General features: G+C 42.0%; 1 non-coding gene across 1 annotated transcript; it reads right to left on the bottom strand.

Moving 5' to 3' along the window:
* Positions 1–2,797: 2,797 nt before the first annotated feature.
* LOC130953539 (small nucleolar RNA R71) lies at positions 2,798–2,905 on the bottom strand. Its single transcript, XR_009075709.1, has one exon. It is a non-coding gene; the product is annotated as a small nucleolar RNA R71 (small nucleolar RNA).
* Between the last annotated feature and the right edge of the window lie 10,451 nt (positions 2,906–13,356).

The following is a 13,356-nucleotide window of genomic DNA, read 5'->3' as shown; positions in this document are numbered from 1 at the left end:
GCTGTACCTCGAGTATTAATGCAATTACTATTGTTCTTCTATTCAATTCAGCTTGTTCTTATTCCAAGATATCACTTGTTCTTCAACTTGATGAATGTGATGATCCGTGACACTCATCATCATTCTCACCTATGAACGTGTGACTGACAACCACCTCCGTTCTACCTTAGATTGGGTGAATATCTCTTGGATTCCTGACACACGACGCATGGTTGCTCGCCTGACAACTGAGCCAGCCATTCCGTGAGATCAGAGTCTTCATGGTGTAGGCTAGAATTGATGGCGGCATTCAAGAGAATCCGGAAGGTCTAACCTTGTCTGTGGTATTCTGAGTAGGATTCAATGATTGAATGACTGTGACGTGCTTCAAACTCGCGATTGTGGGGCGTTAGTGACAGACGCAAAAGAATCACTGGATTCTATTCCGACATGATCGAGAACCGACAGCTGGATAGCCGTGCCGTGACAGGGTGCGTTGAACATTTCCACTGAGAGGATGGGAGGTAGCCACTGACAACGGTGAAACCCTTGCATAAGCTTGCCATGGAAAGGAGTAAGAAGGAATGGATGAAGACAGTAGGAAAGCAGAGAGACGGAAGGGACAAAGCATCTCCATTCGCTTATCTGAAATTCTCATCAATGAAATACATAAGTATCTCTATCTTTATCTTTATGTTTTATTCGTATATCATCCATAACCATTTGAGTCTGCCTGACTAAGATTTACAAGGTGACCATAGCTTGCTTCATACCAACAATCTCCGTGGGATCGACCCTTACTCGCGTAAGGTTTATTACTTGGACGACCCAGTGCACTTGCTGGTTAGTTGTGCGAAGTTGTGTTTATGCCATGGTATTGAGCACCAAGTCTTTGGGGCCATTACTAGGGATTATTTGAGTTGTGAAAAGTAGTGATCACAATTTCGCGCCATCAAGTTTTTGGCGCCGTTGCCGGGGATTGTTTCGAGTATGGACAACTGACGGTTCATCTTGTTGCTTAGATTAGGTATTTTTCAGAGTTCTTAAGAATGAATTCTAGTGTTTCAAGGTGATGATCTTATCATCACCAAAGCTAATTGATTCTTATCAATTTAGCTCTTGAATGCAATGTCCTGCTGAAGCTTGGCTATCCATGTCTAATTCCTTTAGACTAAAGCTTTAGACTAACATTGCATGATTCTTGGAATTCTCATTAAGAATTTTGATACCTTTATTTTCTTTTTCCACTTAATTTTCGAAAAAATCAAAAAATTATAAAAATCATAAAAACCAAAAATATTTTATGTTTCTTGTTTAAGTCTAATGTCTAATTTTAAGTTTGGTGTCTTGCATGCATTGTTTATTTGATCTTGGTTCTATTTTCAAGTCAATAATACAGGGAACTGAAGATTCAGTACATGCAACAGAGGAATTATACAGAAAAAGCTGGGCGTTCAAAACGCCCAGTGAAGAAGGAAAGACTGGCGTTTAAACGCCAGCCAGGGTGCCTGGCTGGGCGTTTAACGCCCAAAAAGGTAGAGCATTGGGCGTTAAACGCCAGAATGTGCACCATTCTGGGCGTTTAACGCCAGAATGGCACAAGAGGGAAGATTCTGTTTTTAATGCAAATTTTTTTTCAAGTTTTCAAAGTTTTTCAAAATCAAATCTTTTTCAAATCATATCTTTTCAATCAAATGTTTTCAAAATCAATTTCTTTCCTTTTTCAAAGATACTTGCCAACAATTAATGATTTGATTGAATATTTTAAGTGTGTTGCCTTTTCTGTTGAGAAAAGTTTAATGTTTGAATCATATCTTTTCTTGTTAGGCAAGTCATTAATTTTTAAAATCAAATCTTTTTAAATTGTTTTTCAAATCATATCTTTTCAATCATATTTTTTTAAAACCATAACTTTTCAATCATATCTTTTTAATCACATCTTTTTCAAAAATAGTTTTCAATCATATCTTTTTTTCAAAATCTTTTTCAAAAATCACTTGATTTCTTTCCCACTTTTAGTTTTCGAAAATATCAATCAATTTTTCAAAATGTTTTTAAAATCTTTTTAATTAATTTTCAAAAAATCTCTTCCCCTCTTCTCACATCCTTCTATCTATGGAGTATTACTCCTCCTCAATGCACAATTCGAACTCTATCTCACTAAGTTCGAATTCTTCTACCTCTTTCTTCTATTTTTCTGTTCCTCTGACACCTCAAGGAATCTCTATACTGTGACATAGAGGATTCCACATTTTCTTGTTCTCTTCTCTTTCATATGAGCAGGAACAAAGACAAAGGCATTCTTGTTGAAGCTGACCCTGAACCTAAAAGGACCTTAAAGCGAAAGCTAAGAGAAGCTAAGGCACAACTCTCTGTAGAAGACCTAACAGAAATCTTCAAAGAAGAAGAACCCATGGCAGCCGAAAACAACAACAATGCCAACAATGCAAGGAAGGTGCTGGGTGACTTTACTGCACCTACTCCCGACTTCTATGGGAGAAGCATCTCTATCCCTGCCATTGGAGCAAACAACTTTGAGCTTAAGCCTCAATTAGTTTCTCTAATGCAACAGAATTGCAAGTTCCATGGACTTCCATTGGAAGATCCTCATCAGTTCTTAGCTGAATTCTTGCAAATCTGTGACACTGTCAAGACTAATGGGGTTGACCCTGAGGTCTACAGACTTATGCTATTCCCTTTTGCTGTAAGAGACAGAGCTAGAATATGGTTGGACTCACAACCTAAAGAAAGCCTGAACTCTTGGGAAAAGTTAGTCAATGCCTTCTTGGCAAAGTTCTTTCCACCTCAAAAATTGAGTAAGCTTAGAGTGGAAGTCCAAACCTTCAGACAGAAGGATGGAGAATCCCTCTATGAAGCTTGGGAAAGATACAAACAATTGATCAGAAAGTGCCCCTTTGATATGCTTTCTAAATGGAGCATCATAGGTATTTTCTATGATGGTCTGTCTGAACTGTCCAAGATATCTTTGGATAGCTCTGCTGGAGGATCTCTTCATCTGAAGAAGACGCCTACAGAAGCTCAAGAACTAATTGAAATGGTTGCAAATAACCAATTCATGTATACTTCTGAAAGAAATCCTGTGAATAATGGGACAAGTCAGAAAAAAAGGAGTTCTTGAGATTGATACTCTGAATGCCATATTGGCTCAGAATAAGATATTGACTCAGCAAGTCAATTTGATTTCTCAAATTCTGTCTGGAATGCAAAATGCACCAGGCAGTACTAAGGACGCTTCATCTGAAGAAGAAGCTTATGATCCTGAGAACCCTTCAATGGAAGAGGTGAATTACATGGGAGAACCCTATGGAAACACCTATAATTCTTCATGGAGAAATCACCCAAATTTCTCATGGAAGGATCAACAGAAACCTCAACAAGGTTTCAACAACAATAATGGTGGAAGAAACAGGTTTAGCAATGGCAAGCCTTTTCCATCATCTTCTCAGCAACAGACAGAGAATTCTAAGCAGAGCCACTCTGACTTAGCAACCATGGCCTCTGATCTAATCAACACCACTCAAAGTTTCATGACTGAAACAAGGTCCTCCATTAGGAATTTGGAGGCACAAATGGGACAGCTGAGCAAGAAAATTACTGAACTCCCTCCTAGTACTCTTCCAAGCAATACAGAAGAAAATCCAAAAGGAGAGTGCAAGGCCATCAACATGGCCGAACTTGGAGAGGATGAAGAGGCAGTGAACGCCACTGAGGAAGACCTCAATGGACGTCCACTGGCCTCCAATGAGTTCCCTAATGAGGAACCATGGGAATCTGAGGCTCACACTGAGACCATAGAGATTCCATTCGATTTACTTCTGCCATTCATGAGCTCTGATGAGTATTCTTCCTCTGAAGAGGATGAGTATGTCACTGAAGAGCAAGTTGCTAAGTACCTTGGAGCAATCATGAAGCTAAATGACAAGTTATTCGGTAATGAGACTTGGGAGAACGAACCTCTTTTGCTCACCAAAGAACTGGATGACTTGTCTAGGCAGAAATTACCTCAAAAGAGACAAGATCCTGGGAAGTTTTCAATACCTTGTACCATAGGCACCATGACCTTCAAGAAGGCTCTGTGTGACTTAGGGTCAAGTGTAAACCTCATGCCTCTCTCTGTAATGGAGAAGCTAGGGATCTTTGAGGTACAAACTGCAAGAATCTCACTAGAGATGGCAGACAACTCAAGAAAACAAGCTTATGGACTTGTAGAGGATGTTTTGGTGAAGATTGAAGACCATTACATCCCTGCTGATTTCATAGTCCTAAAGACTGGGAAGTGCATGGATGAATCCATCATCTTGGGCAGACCCTTCCTTGCCACAGCAAAGACTGTGATTGATGTGGACATAGGAGAATTGATCATTCAAGTGAATGAAGAATCCTTTGTGTTTAAGGCTCAAGGATATCCCTCTGTCACCATGGAGAGGAAGCATGAAGAGCTTCTCTCAAAACAGAGTCAAACAGAGCCCCCACAGTCAAACTCTAAGTTTGTTGATGGGAGGCCACAACCAAACTCTAAGTTTGGTGTTGAACCCCCACATTCAAACTCTAAGTTTGGTGTTGGGAGGTTCCAACATTGCTCTGAGTATCTATGAGGCTCCATGAGAGCCCTATGTCAAGCTACTGACATTAAAGAAGCGCTTGTTGGGAGGCAACCCAATGTTATATTTAATCTATTTTCCTTTGTTATTTTATGTTTTCTGTAGGTTGATGATCATGAGAAGTCACAAAATCAATTGAAAAAGCAAAAACAGAAAGAAAAACAGCACACCCTGGAAGAGAACTTGCTGGCGTTTAAACGCCAGTAAGGGTAGCAGTTGGGCGTTTAACGCCCAGTCTGGCACCATTCTGGGCGTTTAACGCCAGAAAGGGGCACCAGACTGGCGTTAAACGCCAGGAAAGGGCAAGAACATGGCGTTAAACGCCAGAAATGGGCACCAGCCCGGTGTTTAACGCCAGAATTGGCACAGAACGCAAATTTTCTTGCCACTTGGTGCAGGGATCACTTTTCCTTGACACCTCAGGATCTGTGGACCCCACAGGATCCCCACCTACCCCACCACCCTCTCTCTTCTTCTTCACCCATTCACCAATCACCTCTACCACTCTTCCCCAAAAACCCCTCACCTATCAAATCCCACTATTCTCTTCACCACTCACATCCATCCTTCATAAAACCCCACCTACCTCACCATTCAAATTCAAACCACTTTTCCTCCCAAACCCACCCATAATGGCCGAACCCTACCCCTCCCTTCACCCCTATATAAATCCATCTTCACTCCTTCATTTTTGCACACCCTAAACACTACTTCTTCCCCTTTTGGCCAAACCACAAAGCCATCTCCCTCTCCTCCATTTCTTCTTCTTCTACTCTCTTCTTTCTTCTTTTGCTCGAGGACGAGCAAACCTTTTAAGTTTGGTGTGGTAAAAGCATTGCTTTTTGTTTTTCCATAACCATTTATGGCATCTAAGGCCGGAGAAACCTCTAGAAAGAGAAAAGGGAAGGCAAAAGCTTTCACCTCTGAGTCATGGGAGATGGAGAGATTCATCTCAAGGGTGCATCAAGACCACTTCTATGAAGTTGTGGCCTTAAAGAAGGTGATCCCCGAGGTCCCTTTCAAACTCAAAAAGAGTGAATATCCGGAGATCCGACATGAGATTAGAAGAAGAGGTTGGGAAGTTCTTACCAACCCCATTTAACAAGTCGGAATCTTAATGGTTCAAGAGTTCTATGCCAATGCATGGATCACCAAGAACCATGATCAAAGTGTGAACCCGGATCCAAAGAATTGGCTTACAATGGTTCGGGGGAAATACTTAGATTTTAGTCCGGAAAATGTAAGGTTGGCATTCAACTTGCCCATGATGCAAGGAGATGAACATCCTTACACTAGAAGGGTCAACTTTGATCAAAGGTTGGACCAAGTCCTCACTGACATTTGTGAAGAGGGCGCTCAATGGAAGAGAGATTCAAGAGGGAAGCCGGTTCAATTGAGAAGGCATGACCTCAAGCCCATGGCTAGAGGATGGTTGGAGTTTATCCAACGCTCAATCATTCCCACTAGCAACCGGTCGGAAGTTACTCTAGACCGGGCCATCATGATTCATAGCATCATGATTGGAGAGGAAGTGGAAGTTCATGAGGTTATAGCCCAAGAACTCTATAAGGTGGCGGACAAGTCCTCTACCTTAGCAAGGTTAGCCTTTCCTCATCTCATTTGTCACCTCTGTTATTCAGTTGGAGTGGACATAGAAGGAGACATCCTCATTGATGAGGACAAGCCCATCACTAAGAAAAGGATGCAGCAAACAAGAGACCCCACTCATCATGAAATCCCTGAGATACCTCAAGGGATGCACTTTCCTCCACAAAACTATTGGGAGCAAATCAACACCTCCCTAGGAGAATTGAGTTCCAACATGGGACAACTAAGGGTGGAGCACCAAGAACATTCCATCCTCCTCCATGAAATTAGAGAAGATCAAAGAATCATGAGAGAGGAGCAACAAAGACAAGTAAGAGACATTGAGGAGCTCAAGCACTCCATAAGACCTTCAAGAGGAAGAACAAGCCGCCATCACTAAGGTGGACCCGTTCTTTAATCTCCTTGTTCTTTATTTTTCTATTTTTCAAAAATTATGCTTTATGTTTATCCATGTTTGTGCCTTATGATCATTAGTGTCTATGCCTTAAAGTTATGAATGTCCTATGAATCCATCACCTTTCTTAAGAAAAATGTTCTTAATTGAAAAAGAGAAGAATTGCATGAATTTCAGATTTTATAACAGATTAATTAGTTTGATGTGGTGGCAATACTTTTGTTTTCTGAATGTATGCTTAAACAGTGCATATGTCTTTTGAATTTTTGGTTCATGAATGTTAAAGTTGTTGGCTCTTGAAAGAATGATGAAAAAGGAGACATGTTACTGAGGATCTGAAAAATCACAAAAGTGATTCTTGAAGCAAGAAAAAGCAGTGAATACAAAAAAAAAGAAGGAGAAAAACGAAAAAAAATAGAAGAGAAAAAGAAAAAGTAAGCAGAAAAAGCCAATAGCCCTTTAAACCAAAAGGCAAGGGTAGAAATAAAGTTGTGATCCAAGGCAAAAGAGTGTGCTTAAGAACCCTGGACACCTCTAATTGGGGACTCTAGCAAAGCTGAGTCACAATCTGAAAAGGTTCACCCAATCATGTGTCTGTGGCATGTATGTATCCGGTGGTAATACTGGAAGACAGAGTGCTTTGGGCCACGGCCAAGACTCATAAAGTAGTTGTGTTCAAGAATCATCATACTTAACTAGGAGAATCAATAACACTATCTGGATTCTGAGTTCCTAAAGAAGCCAATCATTCTGAATTTCAAAGGATAAAGTGAGATGCCAAAACTGTTCAGAGGCAAAAAGCTAAAGCCCCGCTCATCTAATTAATACTGATCTTCATAGATGTTTTTGGAATTCATTGCATATTCTCTTCTTTTTATCTTATCTGATTTTCAGTTGCTTGGGGACAAGCAACAATTTAAGTTTGGTGTTGTGATGAGCGGATAATTTGTACGCTTTTTTGCATTATTTTTAGTGTGTTTTCAGTATGTTTTAGATAGTTTTTAGTATATTTTTATTAGTTTTTAATTAAAATTCACTTTTCTGGACTTTACTATGATTTTGTGTGTTTTTCTGTGATTTCAGGTATTTTCTGGCTGAAATTGAGGGACCTGAGCAAAAATCTGCTTCGGAGACTGAAAAGGACTGCAGATGCTGTTGGATTCTGACCTCCCTGCACTCGAAGTGGATTTTCTGGAGCTACAGAAGCCCAATTGGCGCGCTCTCAACGGCGTTGGAACGTAGACATTCTGGGCTTTCCAGAAATATATGATAGTCCATACTTTGCCCAAGATTTGATGGCCCAAACCGGCGTTCAAAGTCACCTTCAGAATTCCCAGTGTTAAACGCCGGAACTGGCACCAAAGTGGGAGTTAAACGCCCAAACTGGCACAAAAGCTGGCGTTTAACTCCAAGAGAAGTCTCTACACGAAAATGCTTCATTGCTCAGCCCAAGCACACACCAAGTGGGCCCGGAAGTGGATTTTTATGTCATTTACTCACCTTTGTAATTCTTAAGCTACTAGTTCCCAATAAATAGGACCTTTTACTATTGTATTTTTAAATCTTTTGATCACTTTAGATCTCTAGATCATCTTTGGACATCTAGTTCTTAGATCATTGGGGGGCTGGCCTCACGGCCATGCCTAGACCTTGTTCTTATGTATTTTCAACGGTGGAGTTTCTACACACCATAGATTAAGGTGTGGAGCTCTGCTGTACCTCGAGTATTAATGCAATTACTATTGTTCTTCTATTCAATTCAGCTTGTTCTTATTCCAGGATATCACTTGTTCTTCAACTTGATGAATGTGATGATCCATGACACTCATCATCATTCTCACCTATGAACGTGTGACTGACAACCACCTCCGTTCTACCTTAGATTGGGTGAATATCTCTTGGATTCCTGACACACGACGCATGGTTGATCGCCTGACAACCGAGCGCTCGCCTGACAACCGAGCCAGCCATTCCGTGAGATCAGAGTCTTCGTGGTATAGGCTAGAATTGATGGCGGCATTCAAGAGAATCCGGAAGGTCTAACCTTGTCTGTGGTATTCTGAGTAGGATTCAATGATTGAATGACTGTGACGTGCTTCAAACTCGCGATTGTGGGGCGTTAGTGACAGACGCAAAAGAATCACTGGATTCTATTCCGACATGATCGAGAACCGACAGCTGGATAGCCATGCCGTGACAGGGTGCATTGAACATTTCCACTGAGAGGATGGGAGGTAGCCATTGACAACGGTGAAACCCTTGCATAAGCTTGCCATGGAAAGGAGTAAGAAGGATTGGATGAAGACAGTAGGAAAGCAGAGAGACGGAAGGGACAAAGCATCTCCATTCGCTTATCTGAAATTCTCATCAATGAAATACATAAGTATCTCTATCTTTATCTTTATGTTTTATTCGTATATCATCCATAACCATTTGAGTCTGCCTGACTAAGATTTACAAGGTGACCATAGCTTGCTTCATACCAACAATCTCCGTGGGATCGACCCTTACTCGCGTAAGGTTTATTACTTGGACGACCCAGTGCACTTGCTGGTTAGTTGTGCGAAGTTGTGTTTATGCCATGGTATTGAGCACCAAGTCTTTGGGGCCACTACTAGGGATTATTTGAGTTATGAAAAGTAGTGATCACAATTTCGCGCTATCACATGGCTAAGAAATTTCTGGCCAGATTCTCCATCCAAAAGGACAAAGCTAAACATGTTCTGAGCTTACTGGGAATCAGACAAGGAGAACGAGAAATCCTGCGCAACTACGTGGAAAGATTCAACAAGACATGCATGGATAAACAGAACTTGCCAACAGAAGCCGCTATTATGGGCCTCATTAATGGCTTACGAGAAGGGCCCTTTAGTCAATCTATATCAAAGAAATACCCCACATCTCTGAACGAGGTGCAGGAACGAGCAAAAAAAGTACATCAACATGGAGGAAAACTCCCGATTAGGAGAAACCTCGAAAGCCAGATTCGCCCCCCGGGATAAAGACAAAGATTCCAGAAAGAAGGAAGATCGACATGGAGAAAAAATCAAAAAATACCACAACTACACCCCTCTTCGGGTATCTCTTGTGGATGTATACAGAGAGGTTTGCAACACGAAAAAAATACCACCAGCTCGGCCACTCAAAGGCAAAAAAAAGAGGAGGAAACCGGGCTGAATACTGTGAATACCATCGGATCCGCGAGCACTCCACCAATGAGTGTTTTGACCTAAAAAATGTCATAGAAAAGCTAGTAAGAGAAGGAAAGCTAGATCGATATCTGGCCACCCATGACGATGAGCAAAGAAAAAGAAGAAGAGCAGAAGATGTCGGACAAACCGCGCGATCATCTCGTACACCAGAAAGACATGTCCACATGATACACGGAGGATTCGCCGGGGGAGGAATCTCCAAATCATCTTGCAAAAGACATCTCAAAGACGTATATCACGTCACAGGAAAGGAGGAAGCACCTGACATCCCGGCAATTACATTCACCAAGGAAGACGCATCCGCATCGCATCAGGACATGACGATCCCATGGTCATCACTATTATACTGGCAAACACAAATCTTCACCGCACGTTGATAGACCAGGGGAGCTCCGCCGATATCTTATTCAAAACCACCTTCAACAAACTCGGCTTGGAAGAAAAAGAACTCAGAGCATATCCGGACAGCCTGTTCGAACTAGGAGATACCCCGGTTCAACCGATGGGATACATCTCGCTCCACACAACTTTCGGAAAAGGAAGTCAGTCAAGAACACTCAAAATAGATTACATCGTAGTCGATGTAAGTTCAACGTACAATGCCCTAATAGGTCGGACAACGTTAAATCAGCTCGGTGCAATAGTCTCGACTCCACATTTATGCATGAAGTTCCCAACGGCAGGAGGGATAGCTACGATAAAAGCATATCAGAAAATGGCACGCCGCTGTTACAACGAAAGTCTAAGCCTCAGAGGTAGAGGAGAAGAATTCCACACAATAGAGCTTGGTGGAGTTCAGAGGCGGGAAGAGCTCCGCCCACAACCTGAAGGTGAAATAGAGAAAATCCAGATCGGGGATACCCCGGACCAAACGATCAATATCGGCACACTCCTGAAAGGAGACATAAAAGAATCACTCATACAGTTTCTACGAGACAACGTCGACCTCTTTGCGTGGAAGGCCACAGACATGCCAGACATAGATCCCAAGCTAATGTGCCACAAACTAGCAGTCTACCCAGGATCTCGGCCGGTACAACAGAGGCGTAGAAAGCTAGGACCAGAACGCTCTCAAGCTGTGGAAGAACATGTATGAGCTCTATTGGAGGCAGGTTTCATAAGAGAATTCAAATACCCGCTATGCCTTGCTAACGTCATATTGGTAAAACAGTCAAACGGGAAGTGACGAATGTGCACTAACTATACCGATCTCAACAAAGCATGCCCAAAAGATCCTTATCCACTCCCAAGCATTGACGCATTGGTAGATGCCTCCTCCAGATATAAATACCTCTGCTTTATGGATGCATACTTGGGATATAACCAAATCCCAATGTACCCACCCAACCAAGAAAAAACCTCATTCTTAACCCCAAAGGTAAATTACTACTACATTGTCATGCCCTTCGGTGTTAAAAATGCGGAAGCCACTTACCAAAGATTAATGAACAAGGTTTTTTCGGACCACATCAGAAAAATCATAGAAGTTTACATGGATGACATGTTAGTAAAGATACAAAACGAAGAGATGTTATTATCCGACCTGACCCAAGTATTCGATACTATAAGACGACATGGCATGCGACTCAATCCCGCAAAGTGCACCTTTGCAGTAGAAGCTGGTAAATTCTTGCGTTTTATGATCATACAGAGGAGAATCGAGGCAAATCCAGATAAATGACGGGTCATACTCGACATGAAAAGTCTGACTTATGTCAAAGAGGTACAACAACTCAATGGGAGGTTGGCAGCCTTGTCTAGATTCTTGGCCGGATCAGCAATAAGATCTCTCCCCTTCTACGCTACTCTAAGGAAGGGAAAGAAGTTTGAATGGACAGTGGAATGCGAGCAAGCCTTTCAAGACTTCAAAAGATTTCTGGGATAGCCACCTATACTAACTCGGCCACGGGAAGGAGAACCACTCATATTGTACCTCGCAATAGGAAATCGGGCAATAGCCTCAGCACTGGTCCGAGAAGACAACAGCAGGCAACATCCCATATACTTTATCAGCAAAGCATTACAAGGATCCGAGCTGAACTACCAGAAAATAGAAAAGTTTGCTTACGCTCTCATATTAACATCACGACGACTTCGCCCATACTTTTAGGCTCACACCAACAGAGTTCAGACCAACTAGCCCATAAAAGAGATCTTACAGAAAACATACCTGGCGGGCAGAATCTTGCAATAGGCAATCGAGTTGTCCGAATTTGATCTTCAATAAAAAGCTCGGATGGCCATCAAATCACAACACCTGGCCGACTTCATTACAGAATTTACAGACACACTGGAAATCCTCACAGAATGGAATCTCAACGTAGACGGTTCCTCGAACAAAATTGGAAGCAGCGCAGGCGTGATAATTGAAAGCAACCAGGGAACCCAAATCAAACTCTCCCTCAAATTTGGGTTCCCTGCCTCAAACAATCAAGCGAAATATGAAGCACTACTCACTGGTTTGAAACTGGCCAGATGGGAGCCCAAAAGCTTATCATCTTCAGCGACTCGCAGGTAGTTACTTCACAAATAGGAGGAAGCTACCAAGCCAAAGACCCCATGAAAAAGTACTTGGACAAAGCCAGAGAACAACTCGGACAATTCGGAGGATATGAGATTCGTCACATACACCGAGAACAGAATGCCCGAACCGACGCACTCTCAAAACTGGCCAGCACCAAACTAGGGGGCAACAATAGAACCCTCATCCAAGAAATTCTACATAATCCATCAATCTCGGAAGAAAAAAAAGTCCTCTCCAAAATAGGTCGCGATCAGGGATGGATGACTCCCATAATTAACTACCTCAAAACGGAAGCACTCCCCACAGAAGAAAAAGAGGCAAAAAGGTTGAAACGGGAGGTACAATATTACACTATCATAAACAATACTCTTTACAAAAGAGGGATGTCAATACCACTGCTAAAATGTGTGCCGACTTCCAACACGAAGGAAGTCTAAGAAGAAATATACATTGGCATCTGTGGCAATCACCTCGGAGCGCAGGCACTCGCGAAAAAAATACTTTGGGCAGGATTTTATTGGCCAACTCTACAAAAAGAAGCCATAGAATTTGTAAGGACATGTTCACCATGTCAGAAACATGCCAACTTTCACATCGCCCCGCTCGAGGAACTCATTAGCGTGACCTTGCCTTGGCCATTCGCAAAATGGGGACTCGATCATCTCGGACCTTTTCCTCAAGGATCAGGACAAGTCAAATTCCTCATAGTAGGAATAGACTACGTCACAAAATGGATTGAGGCAGAATCCCTAGCTAATGCCACGGCTCAAAGAAGTCGAAAATTTCTATATAGACACTACAAGACTATGGCCGATTAGCTACCACAAAAATAGTTGAAAACTCATCGCTAATCCGACACAAAATATCATTTGTGACGGATTAGCAACCACCTAGCAACCAATGCTCTCCTCGCTAATTACAAGTCGCAGATTAGTGAGGCAAACACAATAGTCACTAATTCATCGGAAAATATTTTAGCTACTGAATAGATAGTCGCAAATCTATAACTAAAGTAAA

Source organism: Arachis stenosperma, chromosome 9 (assembly GCF_014773155.1).
Source record: "Arachis stenosperma cultivar V10309 chromosome 9, arast.V10309.gnm1.PFL2, whole genome shotgun sequence".
Taxonomy (NCBI): domain Eukaryota; kingdom Viridiplantae; phylum Streptophyta; class Magnoliopsida; order Fabales; family Fabaceae; genus Arachis; species Arachis stenosperma.
The sequence above is the reverse complement of the archived record's forward strand: the minus strand, read 5'-3'. Positions and strand labels throughout refer to the sequence as shown.